At 34.8% G+C, this 20,000-nt stretch overlaps 1 protein-coding gene across 5 annotated transcripts in view; it reads right to left on the reverse strand.

The window, feature by feature from the left end:
- The window catches only part of LOC106880286 (tachykinin-like peptides receptor 99D), a 630,110-nt gene that overhangs the window by 142,591 nt on the left and 467,519 nt on the right, over nt 1-20,000 (reverse strand). The window contains exon 1 of one of the 5 annotated variants that reach the window (XM_089347887.1): nt 7,268-7,317. The exons of the other annotated variants lie outside the window; for them this stretch is intronic. The gene's annotated coding sequence lies outside the window, so the exon portion shown is untranslated. Of the gene's footprint in view, nt 1-7,267; nt 7,318-20,000 lie in introns of those variants that run through there. 5 annotated transcript variants of the gene reach the window in all.

Raw genomic sequence — 20,000 nt, forward strand, 5'->3', positions numbered from 1 at the left:
TATGCATTCATATGCGTGTTGAATTTAATATGCTTTAGTCTATTCTCGTATTTCACATAATTATCTGTATTTACGCATGTTTCTGTTTACCTGTTTATCTGTCTCCAGGTCTGTTTGCCTGCGTGCGTCTATCTATCTATCTATCTATCTATCTATCTATCTATCTATCTATCTATCTATCTATCTATCTATCTATCTATCTATCAACACACACGCATACACACACACACTCATAGACACACACATGTATATATATGTATATTCATACGTGTATATGTCTGTAATTGTATATATATATTTACATAGATGTATATGTGAATATATTTTTGTGTGTATATGTTTATATTTATTTATATACATTTATATATAGCTATGTAAGTTTCTACGTTTATATTTGTAGTGTGTATGTGTGTGTATGTGTATGTGTCTTTGTGTGTGTTTGTATGTACATATATATATATATGCACATAATTTCTTATAGATATTCATAGAAATGACAGGTTCAAGCGAACATTGTCAGGCTACAGAAAATAATATTCAAAGCAAGAAGTCTGAGAGTCAAAATATAAACCCATAACCGTCAAAATACATCTTGACTCCCTCGAGGGGTTCGTCAGGGATTGGGGAAATGGCGTCAATCAGCTAGATGAGACGACAGTGACATATATGTAAAGGACAGAATGAGGCACTAATTGCAGGGTGAGCTGGCCGGAAAGGTGGTGACATAAACAGTGACAAAGATGGCAGAAATGGTGAAATAATTTAGAGATGCTAATTGTTGTGGTGATGTACAAATAGTGCGTGTGGATGGCGTATGTGTGTAACTGTATGTCTGTCTCTCTGTGTGTATATGTGTGTGAATATGTGTGTTGTGTATGTGTGTGTGTGTGTATGATATTTGTTATCAGTGAGGCAGTGGGATGCCAGAATCGTTAGCACGCCGGGAAAAATGCTTAACGGCATTTCATTCGTCTTTTACGTTCTGAGTTCCAGTTCTGTCAAGATTGACTTTGCTTTTCATTCTTTCGGGGTCGATGAAATAAGTACCAGTTGATCACTGGCGTCGATGTCATCGAGTAACGCCCCTCCTCCGAAATTGCTGGCATTGTGCCAAAATTTGAAACTGATATTTGTCATCAGTAGTGACTGGTTACTTCGAAATTTTACCTGTACTAACATCTCACGCTAGTTTATTTCGAGAAGCGAGGAGTAACAAAACATCGAAGTAAATAGACACAGTTCATAAAAGATATTATTTTCATATTGCAACCAATATTGAATAGTTTCATCAGTAAATATCAGTTGATATTTATCACTTACAACCTTAAGATTTTTACAGACGCACGCACGTACATTCACACACACACACACACACACACAGACACACACACACACACACACACACACACACACACACACACACACACACACACACACACACACTATTAATGATACAATATATGCAATATAAAACATAATACTGGCATATATACGTTCATATTTATACATACATACATATATATTTATACATACATACATACATACATACATACATACATGCATACATACATACATACACACACACACACACATATATATATATATATATATATATATATATATATATATATATATATATATATATATATATACTACATACGTTTACCGATTGCCTGCCAATGATTTGCTTTCAATAAGAAAGCCATTAGGCTCGAATGTATAATTCTTTTCCACAAAGAAAATATTTCTTCAGTACTTAGCTGTTTTGAGATCTCTAAAATTGTACTATAATGTATAATGTATGTTTGAATTATACCAGCCATTTACATCTTAATGTATCTCGTATATATACATAGACAGACACAGCCACAACTCAGACATATGTAATGTATACACACACACACATACACAATTATTCACACATACATATGTACACACACATACACACACATACATATGTACACACACATATAGATATGTGGTAAAATAAAAAGGTTTTAGTAAATAGTAATTTACATTGGTAAAAATATTTTGAAATTTATTTGTATTTCAGATGTAAACTCTATCGAGTCTGTTACCTTTTGTCTGTTACTTGTTTCCGTCATTGGACTGCAGCCATGTTGGGAAAATACTTTGAAGATTTTAGTAGAACAGATCAACCCCAGTTTTTATTCTATCAGTCTGAGAGCACTTTCATAAGATGTTGGTGCACCGAGCTGGCTGAAAATCTAGGTTCAAATACCGGTTACATTAATTTATATTACTTGTCCAGAACTACCAGATGCTTCTCTCACGACCTCTATTGATGGCTACCTCTGATCACGGAATGAACAGGTGCTGACTATCTAGACTCGTGGTAAAAATGTTTCAGCCATAACAATCTCATCCTTAAATTCAGAGAAATGTATCCAAAAATTGTTTTAGCCAGAGAAGCAGCGAGGACAGAGAGGATTAATTTTGGAAACATAGTGAAGGGCCAATACTACATAAATCTTATAGTAAACAGGACATAGAGCATATCTGTCATCGCGATGAAGGTCAGAAGAAGAGGGAGCAAAAGAAGAGAAATAACAACGATGGTAATGATGATGATGATCATCATAATAATAATCCTTCTTACTAAAGGCACTAGGTCTAAAATTTTGGGGGAGGGGACCAAAGTGCTTCATTGGTACTTAATTTATCGACCCCGAAAAGACGAAAGGCAAAGCGGAACTCGGCAGAACTTGAACTCAAAACGTAAAGGATGAAATGCCGCTAAGCATTTTTCCCGGCGTGCTAACGATTCTTCGAGCGCGCGGCTTTTGTATATAATAATAATAATAATAATAATAATAATAATAATAATAATAATAATAATAATGATAATAATAATAATAATGATAATTTCTCTATTGTATAATAATAATAATAATAATAATAATAATAATAATAATAATAATAATAATTTCTCTATTGCATAATAATAATAATAATGATAATAATTGGGTCACTGGCATTTGAAACTGTAGCAAATTATTGGCTTCCAGGAAACTTGCTTCTTGCTCAACAACATTATTACTTTGATACAACGAACGCCGGAAAACCGAGCATACGAGTCGGCAATTAGCTTAATTGCAAAATGAATTCAATCAACAATTAGCATAATTACTAAATTACAACAAATATTGATTACTTACATTTTAACAAATCCACAAATTTGAGGTAGCAAGTATGCTTAAACCAAATCTCTGTATATTACTGTTACTTTATAAATCGGCCTTGTGAGGATGAAAGGGAAAATCGACTTGGCAAAAAAAAAAAAATGCTTTTGAAATCAGTTGGTAAAAGAACAGAATTAGACATCACAACAGTTAAACTGGCGCTGTACTGATTCTCAATTCCATCACCTTACATTGCAACAAATATTTGACAACGAGGTAACGATGATGGCCTGTATATGGTCATTCACCATGCAAGAAATAAATGCTATAACTTCCTTAACAGCTACTCTATTGTTTTAAAATCGGTGGAACACACTATTTTTATATGGACTTGTGTTTATAAGAGGACGGAGAAATTACATCGGTAAAATGTCTGCACGATCGTATTTGAGCTGGACATGTACAACAATAACAATAACAGCAAAAGATCATATGTTGTTACTGGTAGATTGAGATCCAGCCTGTTCGTCCAATATTTATCGACTGTTGATTTGATTCACATATGAAAGATATGCCAGGAAGAAATTTGGTTGTAAAGATGTAATGATGCACTTGGCCGTATTTCAACTGTCACCCTTTACCAAAGTGGTAAATTTTGGAGTACGGGAATACGCGTTAAGATTCCAGTTTACACCGGTAAGCATAGTCATGACCAGACACTGACACAATTCAGACAGGCTCATACACACACATGCTTACACATTTTCTCATACACACACATGCTTACATATTTTCTCACACACACATGCACGAACAAGTATATATTACATGGAAAAATGCGAGCAAGAGAAATAATATTCTTAAGATTATAGACCCGGAAAATTACAGGACAAGTTATTACAGTTGGAAAAGTTCAGGACAACTTATTACATCTGGTAAAGTACAGAACAAGAAAATTCTTGCTTAAAATATTGGAACTAAGGATAAAATTTCAAATAAAATATCAGGAATTAGAAAATATTAGCTTTTATTAAAACTAAAATTTTTATTACATTTTATTATTTCTATTTGTTATTGCTTGTTACTGCCATTAAAAATGCAAAAATAACTCAATTAAAATATTTTTTGCACTTTAAAAATATATTTTGTAATTATTAATTAATAATTAGAAATTTGAAAATAGGTTATAAAAAATAATAGTAGTAGATAATTAGTCAGTACAATAAATAGAATAATACACAAATTAGTTATATATTACAGTAAAATCTACCTATAACAGCAAATTCACAGTAAAATTTGCTTGAGTTATTGCCAAGTCTTCACATTTTTAGTCTTGACCCAATGCCTATTTTTTGCATAATGAATTTTCCTACTATATATACTATTCTACTTTGCATAAAACTTTAGCTATATTGGTACTTCTGGCTCTAATTTTTAAAGTATTCTAGTGTGTCAATATTTTAACAAAAGGATGGTACCATTTTTAATTATAATGTTACTTTGTAAATTAAACTCAAATAATTTTTAATATTCAAATTTTATCCTTATCTGCAATACTTTAAGTAAAAATTTTCTTGTTCTGTACGTTACCAGATGTAATAAGTAGTCCTGAACTTTTCCAAGTGTAGTAAGCTGTCCTGTAATTTTCTAGGTTTATAATCTTAAGAATAATATTTCTCTTGCTCGCATTTTTCCATGTAACCATTAAGAATATAATTTAACTACTACCGTAGTTGAATGATATGCTAAAATTATTTTATTTTTAATTATGTTTTCAAGCTCGTCGAAACCATTAGAAATTGACAATATTTTAAAATATCAGGTTCTTATGATACACATAAAGTGAAGGCATAACGTCTTTTGGTAAAATCTAATAAACATGTTTTAAAAATAAGTATACGTGTTGCCCCTAAGAATATTTGTATAACTTGTATTGTGTCATTCTATGATCCTGGTCTCTTTGAACGGTGTCTCAAATGTACATACATACATATGAATATCTATACCTGTAGAAGCACAACTATATACATATGTGTCCCTTTCTCTCTATATATGTAGGTATATATATATGTTGTATGTTGTATATACATATGTAAATGTATATATATACATATATATATATATATATATATATATATATATATATATGTATGTTTATATATATATATATGTGTGTGTGTGTGTATGTATGTATATATAAATACAGTATACACACAAATACGTATATTGCCCCAACATGGCCAAAGTCTAATGACAGACAAATAAAAGAAGTAAAAGATATAAAAGAGATGTATAAAATTTGTATACGCAGATATATCTACTTTCTTAAATGTGTGTGTGTGTGTGTGTGTTTATATATATAAATATATATGCGTGTGTGTGTGGTGTATTTTTTTTGTCTATGTATATTACAGATAACTGTATACACACAGATATCATTAAGCATGATACTGTATCATCTCACACGGGTTAGTTCCATCGGAGTTTTGGTTGACAGTATATAACACCAGTTGAAGTATAGTATGTATGTATGTATGTATGTATGTATGTATGTATGTATGTATGTATGTATGTATATGCTTCATTATATGTATATGAGTGTACATATGTGTTTGTGTGTTTATGTGTGCGTGTAGTTCACTCATAAATTTAATTTTTATACATACACACGTGTATACATATATGCATTCATACATGTGTTTACATATATGAATATATGCTTATGCATACGTGTATATATTCATACATGCATACATACATACATACATACATACATGCATATATATATATATATATATATATATATATATATATATATATATATATATATATATATATATACATGTGCATATATATATATATATATACACACACACATATATAACACATATATATGCGCGTGAGTGTGCGTGTATATATATATATATATATATATATATATATATATATATATAGCTGATCACATAAAAATCTCTCAACTGACATATATGGAAAAATTCAATGTTTAACTATAAACTAGAACTGCAATTTGACCAGAAGAAGCAAAATTTCGACCACTGTCTAGGCACCTACAAAAGTCTTTCAGACTTTGCCTATAAATCTTTATTTATAAATTTCATTTTCTCTTAGACACCCATACATATAATGCTGTTTATTTTACTCTCCAGCCTCTCTTTTCTTTTTCCTCCAGTCTTAACTATGACATCAATCTTAAAGAAAAACCTGACCACAATGTGGAATTAGTTGGATACTAAAAAGGAAAAAAAAAAAGGAGAGAAGAAATTATGTTAGTTTTATTACTGTATGAAGACAAAGAATAAATCCACATTCTACTCTTTATTACATGTTATAATAGCATGGAAGTTTTTGAATGATGGATAACAACAACGTCGACAAGAACAATAAAAAAAAGAAAAAGCTCAACAAAAACAGTCACAACAACGACATTATCAGAAAAGACAAGAAAAGAATAGCAAGAATAAGAAGAAAATCAACGGGAAACACAACAATAATAATAACAATCATGATATTAATAACAACAACGTGAAAGGCCAAACAATAAATACGGCGATAGCAACAACAATATACCAGGAATAATGATGAATATGGTGGTGTTGATGATGATGATGATGATGGTGATGATAATAATAATAATAACAAAAGCAGCAATAACAAGAAAAATAATAAACATAATCATCATCATCAACATCTACATTAATAACAATGTCAACAAGAGCAATAACAGCGAGAAAGTGTAAGAACAACATCAACAACAGGTACAACAACAGTAATTACGACTATCAGATGGCACCATGGTGTGTTGGAAAATATAAAAACGAACACACATTGACCAACAGAGACCTATAAATATATATATATATATATATATATATATATATATATATATATATATATATATATATATATATATATATACACATACATACATACATACAAGCATACATACATACATATATATATATATATACAGGGAGAGAGAGAGAAAGAGAGAAAGAGAGAGAGAGAGAGACATACACACGCACTAACACGCACATACGCACACACACATACATATATGTATGTATATCTGTATATACACACAAAATGAAAAAAAAATTCGTTACGATCACAGCTGGAACGATGTCGATGTTGGTCATGTTGATTATAGATCTCGTCCGTTAGAGGGCTGAAAAACAGCAACAAGAAGAACAACAACTTTTTTCCTCCTCCCCCTCCCCTTCCTGCTCCATCCCATCTTCTTGCTCCTCCTGCTGCTTTCCTTGCACCTCCTCCTCTTGCTTATCTTCCTCCTCGTTTTCCTCCTCCTCCTCCTCCTCCTCCTCCTCCTCCTCCTCCCCTCCCCCTCCTCCTCCTTTTCCTCCCCCCTCCTTTTCCTCCCCCTCCTTTTCCTCCCCCTCCTTTTCCTCCTCCTCCTTTTCCTCCTCCTCCTCCTTTCCCCCTCCTTTTCCTCCCCCTCCTTTCCCCTCCCCCTCCTTTCCCCTCCCCCTCCTTTCCCCTCCCCCTCCTTTCCCCTCCCCCTCCTGTCCCCCCCCTTTCCCCTCCCCCTCCTTTCCCCTCCCCCTCCTTTCCCCTCCCCCTCCTGTCCCCTCCCCTTCCCTCCACCCCACCCCCTTCCCTCCACCCCATCCCCCTTCCCTCCACCCCATCCCCCTTCCCTCCACCCCATCCCCCTTCCCTCCACCCCATCCCCCTCCTCCTCCACCTGCTGCTGCTGCTGTTGCTGCTACTACTACTACTACTACTACTACTACTACTACTACTACTACTACTACTACTACTACTACTGCCGCTGCTGCCGCTGCTGCTGCTGCTGCAGTTCCCGGGGTAAATATTAATATAAACAAAGGAGAGAACGATGATAATAGGAATTGGAAAAACATTGTGAAAATAGTTGTTGACGGTTATATTGACGGAACTCTTTTCATTTTTCACAGACATTATTATTATAAAATGCAATTCGAACTTTTTTGCTTATTGTAACTTGCATGCGCTTGTATAGACGGAACATGGTCGAATGGTTAAGAATTAAGATCGTTTCACTATTACGATGTCTCAAGTTCGACCACGTTGCATGGTATTTCGTGTATGTGTTATTTTACTATAGTGTTGTCACATGCTTTGTGAGTGCAAGTGGATAGAAGAAAATTGTGTCACACACAACCCACCAAATGGAAGACGCCTGATTTCTAAACGAACATTATATTAAGGGTACACGTGTCTTGGGAGGCGCAATGGCCCAGTGGTTAGGGCAGCGGACTCGCGGTCATAGGATCGAGGTTTCGATTCCCAGACCGGGCGTTGTGAGTGTTTATTGAGCGAAAATACTCAAAGCTCCACAAGGCTCCGGCAGGGGATGGTGGCGAACCCTGCTGTACTCTTCCACCACAACTTTCTCTCACTCTTACTTCCTGTTTCTGTCGTGCCTGTAATTCAAAGGGTCAGCCTTGTCACACTGTGTCACGCTGAATATCCCCAAGAACTACGTTAAGTGTACACGTGTCTGTGGAGTGCTCAGCCACTTGCACGTTAATTTCACGAGCCGGCTGTTCCGTTGATCGGATCAACTGGAACCCTCGACGTCGTAAGCGACGGAGTGCCAACAACAACACATGTCTGGGTATACTCAGCTACTTAGGTAAAGTAAACGAACAAGCAGTTCACTTGATCAAACAATAAATGCTCGTTGTCGAAATCAACGGAGGATCCATCCATCTTCTTTATCCCCTCCTCCTCCTCCTCCTCCTCCTCCTCGTGTGCATATAGATGTTTGTTTATGTGTATAGATGTGTGTATATGTAACGCGTATGGCCATGTGTGTGTGTGTGTTTATGTGCGTGTATTTGAGATGTATATATGTGTAGAGATACGTGCGCATTGCAAACTATAGAACATATGTTTCTTAGAACATTAGCTCATAGTTAGAATAGGCTTCAAATGTTGATGAAAATGATGACCTTGTTGTTGTTCATAATCTGATTTTTATCAAGCCATGACCATACATTCGGTATTCTTTATTAAAGTAAATAGTCTATCCAGAACTGTACTGTTCATAGGCGTTCTTTCGTTTTAAACTCTTTTGACACCAACCTCACTGAGACCCTCTCTAACATTGTAATACAAATGTTTTGTTTTCAAAAGTTCTGAATTAAAATCTTCCGACAAAATTTAGTCTTAATTTGTGTTCATAACACTAGCTAGTAATAGTAACAAAGTTATTTTGCTAAATTCTTCTGTGTACTTAAAATTAACTGAAATAAACACAGAGTATCTCAACAGTAATATAGTCACAAAAGGGTTAAGGTGAGATTTAAAAGAAATCAGACTGTTATTTCTAACAGTTCGTATAACCGCGTAGACGTTCTCTCAGAGACTTTTTGTTGTTGCTGTTGTTGTGGAGTTCCAAATAATTTCTGATCAAGTAGCCCCATCATACATAAGTGATAGACTAGATTTGATCCACGGACCCGTTGCTCCAGACATGTAATACCAATGTCTGGTTGAGGACTATGCTGCACCTTCTGAACATACGTGAGGCAGGGTTTAATCATTTGTGGAGAAGTGTTGCTCCCTGGACAACACTCTCACTACTGATCAGTCTGCTTTTTTTTATGTTCTTTTATTCCAGTGGTGGTCGTAACAAAGGCTGGCAAAGTAAACACAGTCAAACAAGTGACAGCCATTGCACTTCTGTATTTATTAGTGATACTGTATGCACACCGCTATATTTAAGGTTGCCAAGGCTATTAATGGAGCTTCTAATTTTCCGATTCAACAAAAGAGGCCGATAGAATCAGTTCCAAGTTTAAAATACATGCTGAGGTCCATTTGTCCGACTAACCCTACAGGACGTTGTTCCAGCATGGCCACAGTGTAATGACCGATACAAGTCAAAAAATGAAAGCGTATACAATATTTCCTCATTCGAATGGGCATAGGATCTGTATTGGTTGTGGGGTATCCCCCACCTTTGGTCTTTATTATTGTCACTCTCTCTCTCTTTCCTCCATTCACGGTGAGTTATAATATGATGCAGCTAACTGTAGCGTGTGAAGTAATATCTCGGTAAGCACGCCTTAATATTTCACACAAGTGGACAGAAAAATTAGTTTTCTATTATGATTCATGATTATATGATTGATTGAGTTTAATATTTATGATGAATTTACTATCTTTGGTAAGAATGCAGCACCACATTGGCATAGCCAGAATATCAACCTTTGTTAACTCACAAATGAACTCTGCCTGCGTTATCGATTCTCTGACTTAATAACCATTCCTTGTGTAGTAAGCCATTCACTCACTCGTATTCGTGCATATATGCATACACACTTTCACGCATTAACATGTTGCTATACATGAAAACATGCGCATGCACATGTAAACCACGAAAATCTACTTATGTATTAATGGCCTCTTTCCGTTCGTTGATGCATTATATATAATGAATGTGTGAGTTTACGGGTGAATAACGAAATTTTCAATATCGAACTGGAGAACTTCAGTTGATTAAGTCGACAGCTTGTTCAACTACCAGCAGCAGGTTAGGCAACATCCAGATTTTTAAACCTCGTTATGTCGAATCGATTTTTTTTTCTTTTGCTACTTAGGTCTTGCATAAGGGGCAGTGCCCATTGCCTTCGCAGGCTCTGCGATGCTATGAGATTGATGCCGTTAACGTCTCATTTGAACTGTCACTAATTTAACGGTGGTGCCCCAGCATGACCACAGTTTTGAAGCTGAAACGATTTAAAGATTTAATCGACGACTGGTAGAAGAAACATCGGCAGGGAGACAGTTGGAGGGAGCCAATGTTCTGGACAAGTATGATACGGCAGAGGGTTTAGTGCGTGGCTTGGAGTGAGATGTTCACAACATAGCTGAAAGGAGGAGGTGAGACAAGAGAGTTTTAGAAGGGAGCGTGGAAGTGCACTAGATCAAACGATTCGGGAAGCAGAGCTCATTGTTGTAACTGTAGTAATGGCAGAGCGAAAGAGAGAGGAAAAGAAAGAGAGAAGGGATGAAAGTGAGAGAGAAAAGGAGGAGAAAAAGAGAAAGAGAACGAAAGAGAGGGAGGGAGGGATAAGAGAGAGAGAGAGAGAGAGAGAGAGAGAGAGAGAGAGAGAGAGAGAGAGAGAGAGAGAGAGATGGAAAACAGCATGTTTGTGCGGTCAAAGTTGGAGTAGACTTTCTCTAGGTGCAGAATCTCTGTACCTGCTGCTGCACCGTCCTAGATGTGACAGCAGTGCTTCTTTATTGGTCATACTTGAGCTTTATAGGTGTTCAGCGATTGACAGGTGATTGTTTCGGTCTAAAAAGGGACAATTTTGAGATACAGCCCTAGATACGTTAAGGATGTATATTCACCATCTGAGATCCTCAGTGATTGCGAGGCCGTGTAAAGTTAACGTGAGGGCACTGGTTGCGCGCTGTTAATATTTAAAGGAACTGAGGAATGACGGCCTTTTCTTCAAGATATTCAATAGTTCAGAGTATTTTGTTGTTAATAGTTATGAGAAAGAAGAAAAGTAACTTTTGCTGTAAGAAGTGGCAGCAATAGAAATCTAACGACTTTTAGTGTGCAGTGCTGGTAAGAATTGAGTAGAACGAGTCATGTTGCATATGATCAAATGAGGTGCAACGCTGACAGAGATGGGTCGTATTCTGTTGGCATTGCTTCTTGTTACACAACAAGAACACGAAGTATTTGTTACTCTTCCAGCCTTGTTGATTCTTGATCTCTTTAAACCAACAGAAATAAGAGTGATAAAAAGTGGAGATAAGCTGCAAGATACATTCGAACCCCAGTTGACTAGTTTCAATTCATTTACAGTATGAAAGTATGGTCATCCCACTTGATTTAAATGATCTCTAATCATACTTGATTCAAATGAGTTCCATTCCCACTTGATTCAGATGAACTCCAATCCCGCTTGATGCAAATGAGCTCTAATATGTTATCTTGGTACTGAAACACCATATGTGATTCCGCCATTATGCAATGGTGACCTAATAACGCATCAATGATTTGTGTGTAGATTACTAGGTTTCATTTTCATAACGAAAGTAATTAATGATTTGGCGAGCGAGGGACGGACAGAAAGAGAGGGAGAGAAAGATAAAGGGAGAGAGAGAGAGAGAGAGAGAGAGAGAGAGAGAGAGAGAGAGAGAGAGAGAGAGAGAGCGAGCAAGCGAGCGAACAAGAGAGCAGTCAAGGTCTGTTACAACTTCTCAAAGAAATTTAAAATGTACATTCGTTTCAATGAAATAAATTACAATATAAGTCATTAGAAAAGGAGACTAAGTAAATTTACACAATTAATTATATCTCTTCGGTGCAAGCTCTGCTGTATCTTTAAGAAGTTTGATAGGAACTATCGAATGGTAAGTAACTCCTTAAAAGGGAAGTAACCCAGGTTCAAGTCTGACACCCAGTACTAATCGATAAAATGCGTATCAGAGTAAGTACTGGAATTAATACCCTTGATACGATACCTCTGTCGGGGGTGCAGTTCAATAATTAAAACCAATAAAAGACTGGAAAATAATTATGTAAACTTGGTGGATTAAGACGGATTAACATCTTTTTTCTAAGAAAGTCTTCATGACATTCAAGAAACGACTATTAGTGTAAAATATTTCTTGACATTCGAAATAAATATAGCTATTTTCGTGACAGTGGCTAAAATTTATAGAAAACATACCGAGTTAACTAGAAGAAATTGGTAAGAGCAAGATATCTGCTAATCTGCCATCAAAAATATCTGATCGTCTCAGAAATAGGAATATGTATTTTGATTAACTGATTTAGCGACCTTGAAGAATTCGTTCAACATGATGCCAAATATTGGTGATTTAAAAATAAAACCGATCGATTTAGGAATTACACTGAACTTAGAGAAATATAAAATCAAAATTTCCCCCTTCCTATCTATCTATCTATCTATCTATTTATCTATCTATCTATCTATCTATCTATCTATCTATCTATCTATCTATCTATCTATCTAACTGTCTGTCTGTTTGTCTGTCTGTCTGTCAGCCTGTCTGTCTACCAGCCTGTCTGTTTGATTTGCTGTGTTTTTCCTGTTTGTTAGTCTCTCTCAGTATGTCTATCTCCCCAACCGACTTCTTGAAGGTAAAAAAAAACTACTGTTTATGATAGAAGTACTTTGATATAACAGAAGAGTTTAGGTTCTATAATTACAGTTTTGCATACACGTATCCAGTTTCTTAGACACTCAAATACACACCTGTCAAATACACGATAGATGCTAAATATAACTTACGTGCAAATTATTATAACAAACGAAAGCAATCACTAAATTTTATCGAAAAGGAAAATGAAGTCTTCAAGTAGGCATTTTTTGTTCTGGTTCAAGATTAATTTCAGTACTTTTCACTTGTTATTAAAACAGGCTTCTTGTAGACAAACGTCGAGTTATATGAATAGGGCAAAATCACTGAAAATGAAACGGAACCGTATATCCATACAGTATGTTATTAATTAAGCATCGGGGACTAAGGTATTTGTGTATGGAAATTTTCAGTTCAGTATATACGTATACACACACACACACACACACACACACACACACACACACACACACACACACACACACACACACACACACACACACAATAACTATGCCCTTCCATGTGTCAGGAGAGATGCTAGTATCTCTCAAGGAAGCCTTCAGCAAGTCTTTATACCTCTTGTTTGGTTTATGTAGAGGTCGTCCTCATTTAGCTAACTCTCCATACAAGAGTTGTTTTGGCATCCTTGAATCTTTCAGCCTGACCAGATGACCACTTCATTTGAGCCTTTGCCTCAACTCAAGAGCTTCTCTACTTTTACACCGAGAGCTTTCCAATATCTCATGATCACTGATGCGGTCCTCCCACTTGATGCCATAGATCAGCCTGAGACACATCTGATGGAAACGTTCCAGTTGTTTAAGGTGGTATCGATATGTGACCCAGGTATATATGTATATATGTATATATATATATATATATATATATATATATATATATATACATACATACAAACATATATACACACACACACACACACACACACGCACACACACACACACGCACGCAGGCACGCACGCACACACACACACACTCACACACACACACACACACACACACACACACACACACACACACACACACACACACACACACACACACACACAAGGTAAATTCCAGAAGTTTTGAGACGTTATCAGGTGAGACATTTATTCATTTCAAAGAAGATCTCGGCGGCATCAATAATGGTTTCAAATTTTAGCATCAGGCGAGCAATTTTGATGGAGCGGGTGAGTCGATTGCATAGATTCCAGTGTTCAACTGATACTTGTTTTATCGAGCCCGAAAGGATGGAAAACCAAATCGACCTCAGAGGGATTTGAACTCACAACGTAAAGACGGAAGAAATGCTGTCTTTGGCCAATAGGCCAGATATAGTTGTCAAAGATCATGAAGGAAAAAAATGCTTTCTAATTGATGTCTCAATACCAGCAGATGACAACGTTTCCCTAAAAGAAATGGAGAAACTTTCAAAATATAAAGACCTGGAAATAGAGGTAACTCCAATGTGGAATCTAAAAACAGAAACAATTCCTATCATAGTAGGCGCTTTAGGTATGATAAAAAAAATATTCAGACAAATACATAACAAAAACACCAGGACTTATAAATATATATATAACATACAGAAAATTGCACTACTAGGCAGTGCACATACCCTACGCAAAACACTTTCAATACAATAACCATAAGAGCATCACAGCAAACAACAGCACATACCCAAGGCACACAGAGCTGCCCTCGGTAGTGAAGTGAAAGCACGTTATAAAAATAAAACTACTGAATAATAATAATAATAATAATAATAATAATAATAATAATAATAATAATAATAATAATAATGATATGAATTGGTGTATTTTTGAACGTAGTGTTGTATATATGCCAAAGAAGGCAGAATACTAAAAGTTGAGATGAAACTGAATGTGAAACGTTGCATGGAGTCGATTGACAGTTGATTATAACTGCCTAAGACGTTGAATTTAGCGCCTTCGATTATGAATAATGTTGAAACGAAATGCATTCACGCAGGAATAATAGGAAGATCATCCTCTAAAACAACTTATTTACGTAATCAAGCAGCGGAGAATGGAGAAATTGTTTGTGCTGTAGCTTGCAGATATGAAAAAAAAAATAACGTTTCTCTGATGCAGTAAAGTCAATATCTGACAAAATGTTTTTGTAGAGTCTGGGAGAACTAAAATATTTACGTCCAGGAAAAGGTGGTTTTATTGTTTGGAAACCATTCTAAATATCCTTAGATTATCTGTCCAAATTTAAACGTTCCGCAAATGGGAAAATATATCGCTGTTTGGCTCCAACCAATACTTCTATGACAAAAAGCAGTCCATCCACACTATCCTTTCTGTTATTCCGACACATTTTATCTGAGACTACATTATTCCAGGTGACCCTTTAACAACGGCTGCACTTTGTGATTTGAGGAAGAAGTGGCTAATATTTATAACATATTGAGCAACTGCGTTGAGGATGTTTTGCTGAATTGACGCGAACCAAGTACAACTGATTTGTCAGTTACTGTAAGTAGAACACTGTGCAGGAAAATATACCATTGTGTGAGAACTGGGTTCAGTTGTTCTCGAGGGAAAAATGTTTCCGAGACAGATAGGTGCCTGTTCCAGTACTAAATGTGTCTATCACTTGATGCCATAAGAAAAGAAAAAAAAAAGGATACTTTAGAAGACAATAATAATAAAAATCAACGAGGAGACAGACAAATCATATTTTGTTTGCTACAAATCGAAATCTGAGTTATTGTATGCTATCAGAGATAAAATCTAAATTAACATTTGTGATTTAATAGAAAAAAAAATACCCCGAAAAACTGAACAAGTAACGTCTCAGCACAATGTCTCTTTTATTTATTTCTCTCGTTTTACATTCTTCAGTTGTGTTTGGAGAGAATCAACAGATAAACGCAGTGGTCTTATATTTTACGACATGCTAATAAAATATTTCTGCTCGGATTTATTTTTGTCTCCTCACATGTTTTTTATCACTCGCTTATCCTTTTTTTTTTCGATAGTTTTAGATTATTTTTTGAATTATTGACAAATAGTTTTTGAAGTATTTATTGAATTAAACAGTTTCGATTCAGATATTTTTCATATGAGATGTTCCTAATATATGTAGAAATCCCTACTTAGAGTTAATACTGCTGTTGGTATTTTAAAGTCACCGTAAAACTGCTCCATTCTTTCGGAATGTTTGTTGTTTCGAAATTTAAATTAAGTTGCAATAGTATAAACATAACAACTAAGAGCAGCTGTCTTTTTTCAACAGCAGCAACAACAACAACAACAACACACAAACACACACACACACACACACACACACACACACACGTACACACACACACACACACATAATATAATATAATATAATATAATATAATATAATATAATATAATATAATATATATATATATATATATATATATATATATTTATAAAGTATTATTCACATTTCTGACAGCTATTTGTGGAAACATTTATATTCATATATCCATATAAGGTACATTGATAATATATAAAATTATTTGATATATTCAGAGATATATTCACATAATTATGTAGGTATACGTATTATATACAAAATATATGTAGAGGATACCGATTTTTACAGATATTTACGAACATATATATAATGAAAAGAAGTACTCACTCATAGTAAATGGATGCATATGAAACTACACAATACAATTTTAGTATATCGAAGCAAAATATTAAACACACATTTAAGCATACACGGATGCATATATGCATATACTTACACAATCACACATACAGACAAACGTATTAACGCTCATACACACATAAACACACACATACAATCTCACAAAATATAGATGTTCAATATAATTTATTATTTTAAAGCAACTTTAAAAATAACAACGGCTCATTTATTGATAGGAACGCCTTAATACTAGAGTAGCGTCGAACTTATTGTGGTTAAGTACTGACTACAACTTTGGCCTGACGGCTTATTTATAGACTATTTTTGCTCTTTTGAGTCCAAAATAGGTTTTATCAGATTTATCAGATAAAGTTATTACAAAGAAGTAGATGTTTCATCGGAATCATTTGAAGAAGCTTTCAGTTTTCTGTAATAAAACTTTAAGGAAGACTTCCTTGTATGATTTTTCACTGGGATTTCAATGGGATTTTGACAACTTGCAACATTATCCGTATCAGTGTCTCTAGATTGGAGCTTTATTACGTGAAAGAAGAGAAGGAATGTAAATGTAATATCTACCAACATAATTATGCGAATATAACCCTGAATATATGAAATAATTTTATATATTATCTATGTACCTGAATATATGCACATATATACTTAAATATATATGTATTTTTCTTTGAGTATAAATCAAGTTCTTCTTAAGAGAGTTGAAACCGGTTGCTAACAAACGACAAGACTTTTTGAATTAAGAGAGTCGCCGGTGTTTGTAAATATGTGGTTGAGTTGGTGCGTTGGTTGAACTGTCGATGCATGCACACAAGTGTTGCATCTATTTACACAAGAATCTCAGATGGAGAATTTTTGGAATGTCTAACAAATCTTCTCTGTGCCACTAATAGATTGAATTCGTAGAATCTACATCAGTTTCTTTTACTCTTTTTCCGTGTGTTATATCGCACGTGCGGATGACCTCTACTCAACTCTCACTTCCAACGACTCAACTCTACCGAACTCGACGTCTAGTCTACCGACGCCTGGGGGCGTCCACACAATACCGTGAAAACCGTGTATTTCTAGGTTTTTGTGCACATTTCTTGGTGCATAACCTAATGAACATATGTATGTATGTATGTATGTATGTATGTATGTATCTATCTATCTATCTATCTATCTATCTATCTATCTATATGCACATATTTTTGCATATGTAAATTTAAGACCGAGCCACACCTGTTGACAAAATTTTGCTTGCTGATAAGTATGAAAATCAGACAATTCTTCTCATCATTCCGTTCGTTAATATGAGTTATTTGCCTAAACTCATTCTTTTAATCATAGAAATCATTCCCGGTTGCTTTTTTGTGCTGTATTTTAAGAATTAGTCTTATTCATTTTTGTATATCCTCAGTGGACCCCTAATATGAGCAAACTTAATATGACCAGCTTCAACCATGCATCGTTACTTTTGTCAAGAAAGTAGAATTTATCTGAAAGCAATTTAAGTTGCTGTTCCTCAAAGGAGTTCCCTCATCAACTCATGCAACTATATGTTTTTATTATTCAATGATGACAAAATCCCAACCTCTCTTCCTCTCATCTCTTGAAAAAAAACTGAGTTAGACGAAATATTATACAATGTATTTGTGATTACATTGAGTTATAGTCAGCTGAGTAGATCGAGTGAAAAATCAATGGTGTCTATGACACTCAGCTTTCAAACACAAAAAAATAAGAATAGAAGTTTATATCCATGTGACGGGATATGTATACAATAACGTTTCGATCAAAGCTCTTTGTCGAAGAATAAATGCATTACAAATTGATTCTTGTTTACATATGCCTGGCAATTTGAATGGCAATTCTGTAATGATATATTCCATGTAGTTGCAAACAGATACCATGAAATATGACATTTCCTATTCGTAAATAGCAACAGCAACATCAGCAGCAGTGGTAGAAGTGTATAATTAATTAGCATTTTGTCTGCGTATTGTATTAACATCAACATTATTGTGCACACTCATTGTTATTCATGTATGATGGTTAGGCTAGGCAGTTGCTGACTCTTATTTGAAATATAGCTTTTCATATTTAGACAGAAAAAAATATGTTTTTAATCCATAATGAAAAACCATCTTTATAAAACTGTATGGAGGCAATAAATAGATATTAATGCTTGGAATATGGCAGAAATGTATAGAAAAAAAATCTAGTATTTTTGTGATGCAAACGTCCAAATGAAATTGAAGCTATACAAGTCTGGGATTGAACATCAGATATAACCATAAAGGTTATATTAAATTGCTGGTTTCGATTTAATTGACAGTATTCTTTCCCTATAACATACTGGCAGATTCCATTAACCGATGCGGGAGCCACTGAGTAGATGCCAGACATACTAGAAATAGCTACCAAATTTTCTTTAGATCACAAACGTATTGCGGGAGTTGAAGTCGAGAATGAAATAAAATTTCTATTATTCTAATCTAGATTTTAGAGTAACCAAATCCTTGTCAAGGGATAGGGAGAAAAAATAAAGCTTGGAAGTAAATAACTGATCATATTTAGTTTCGTTCTTTTTCATCTTTAGTTCTTTTACGATAGTGACCATGACCTTTCTGTAGCATTTCCGAGAAAACTGGAGAAAGCACTGACTACCTCAGACTGGAGACTATATTCAAATGTTTGCAACAGAGCGGTCTCAGAGTTCAAATACTGGTGTCAAAATGCGTGATCATGTCTGCCACCCATTTAAATCTACCACCAAAATGTCACTAAAGATATCCTTAATTTTTATGTTCAGTATCGTTAAATGTAGTACAAGTAAAATAACGGGTCGATTCAGTAGACCACTTTAAATATTAGTCTGAACATGATAAACTTTCAACGAAATTTTTTAGAGTCTTTATAAACTTGGGCTGGCAATAAAAATGTGATAGGTGTGAAATGTTGGCTTTTATTTGGCACTAAGGCATGTTCCAGATATGACCATTTACTCTCTGTTTTTCAGGCATAATGTATCTATGGCTATGTTATT

This window comes from Octopus bimaculoides, chromosome 2 (genome assembly GCF_046866305.1).
Source record: "Octopus bimaculoides isolate indiv1 chromosome 2, ASM4686630v1, whole genome shotgun sequence".
NCBI classification, from domain to species: domain Eukaryota; kingdom Metazoa; phylum Mollusca; class Cephalopoda; order Octopoda; family Octopodidae; genus Octopus; species Octopus bimaculoides.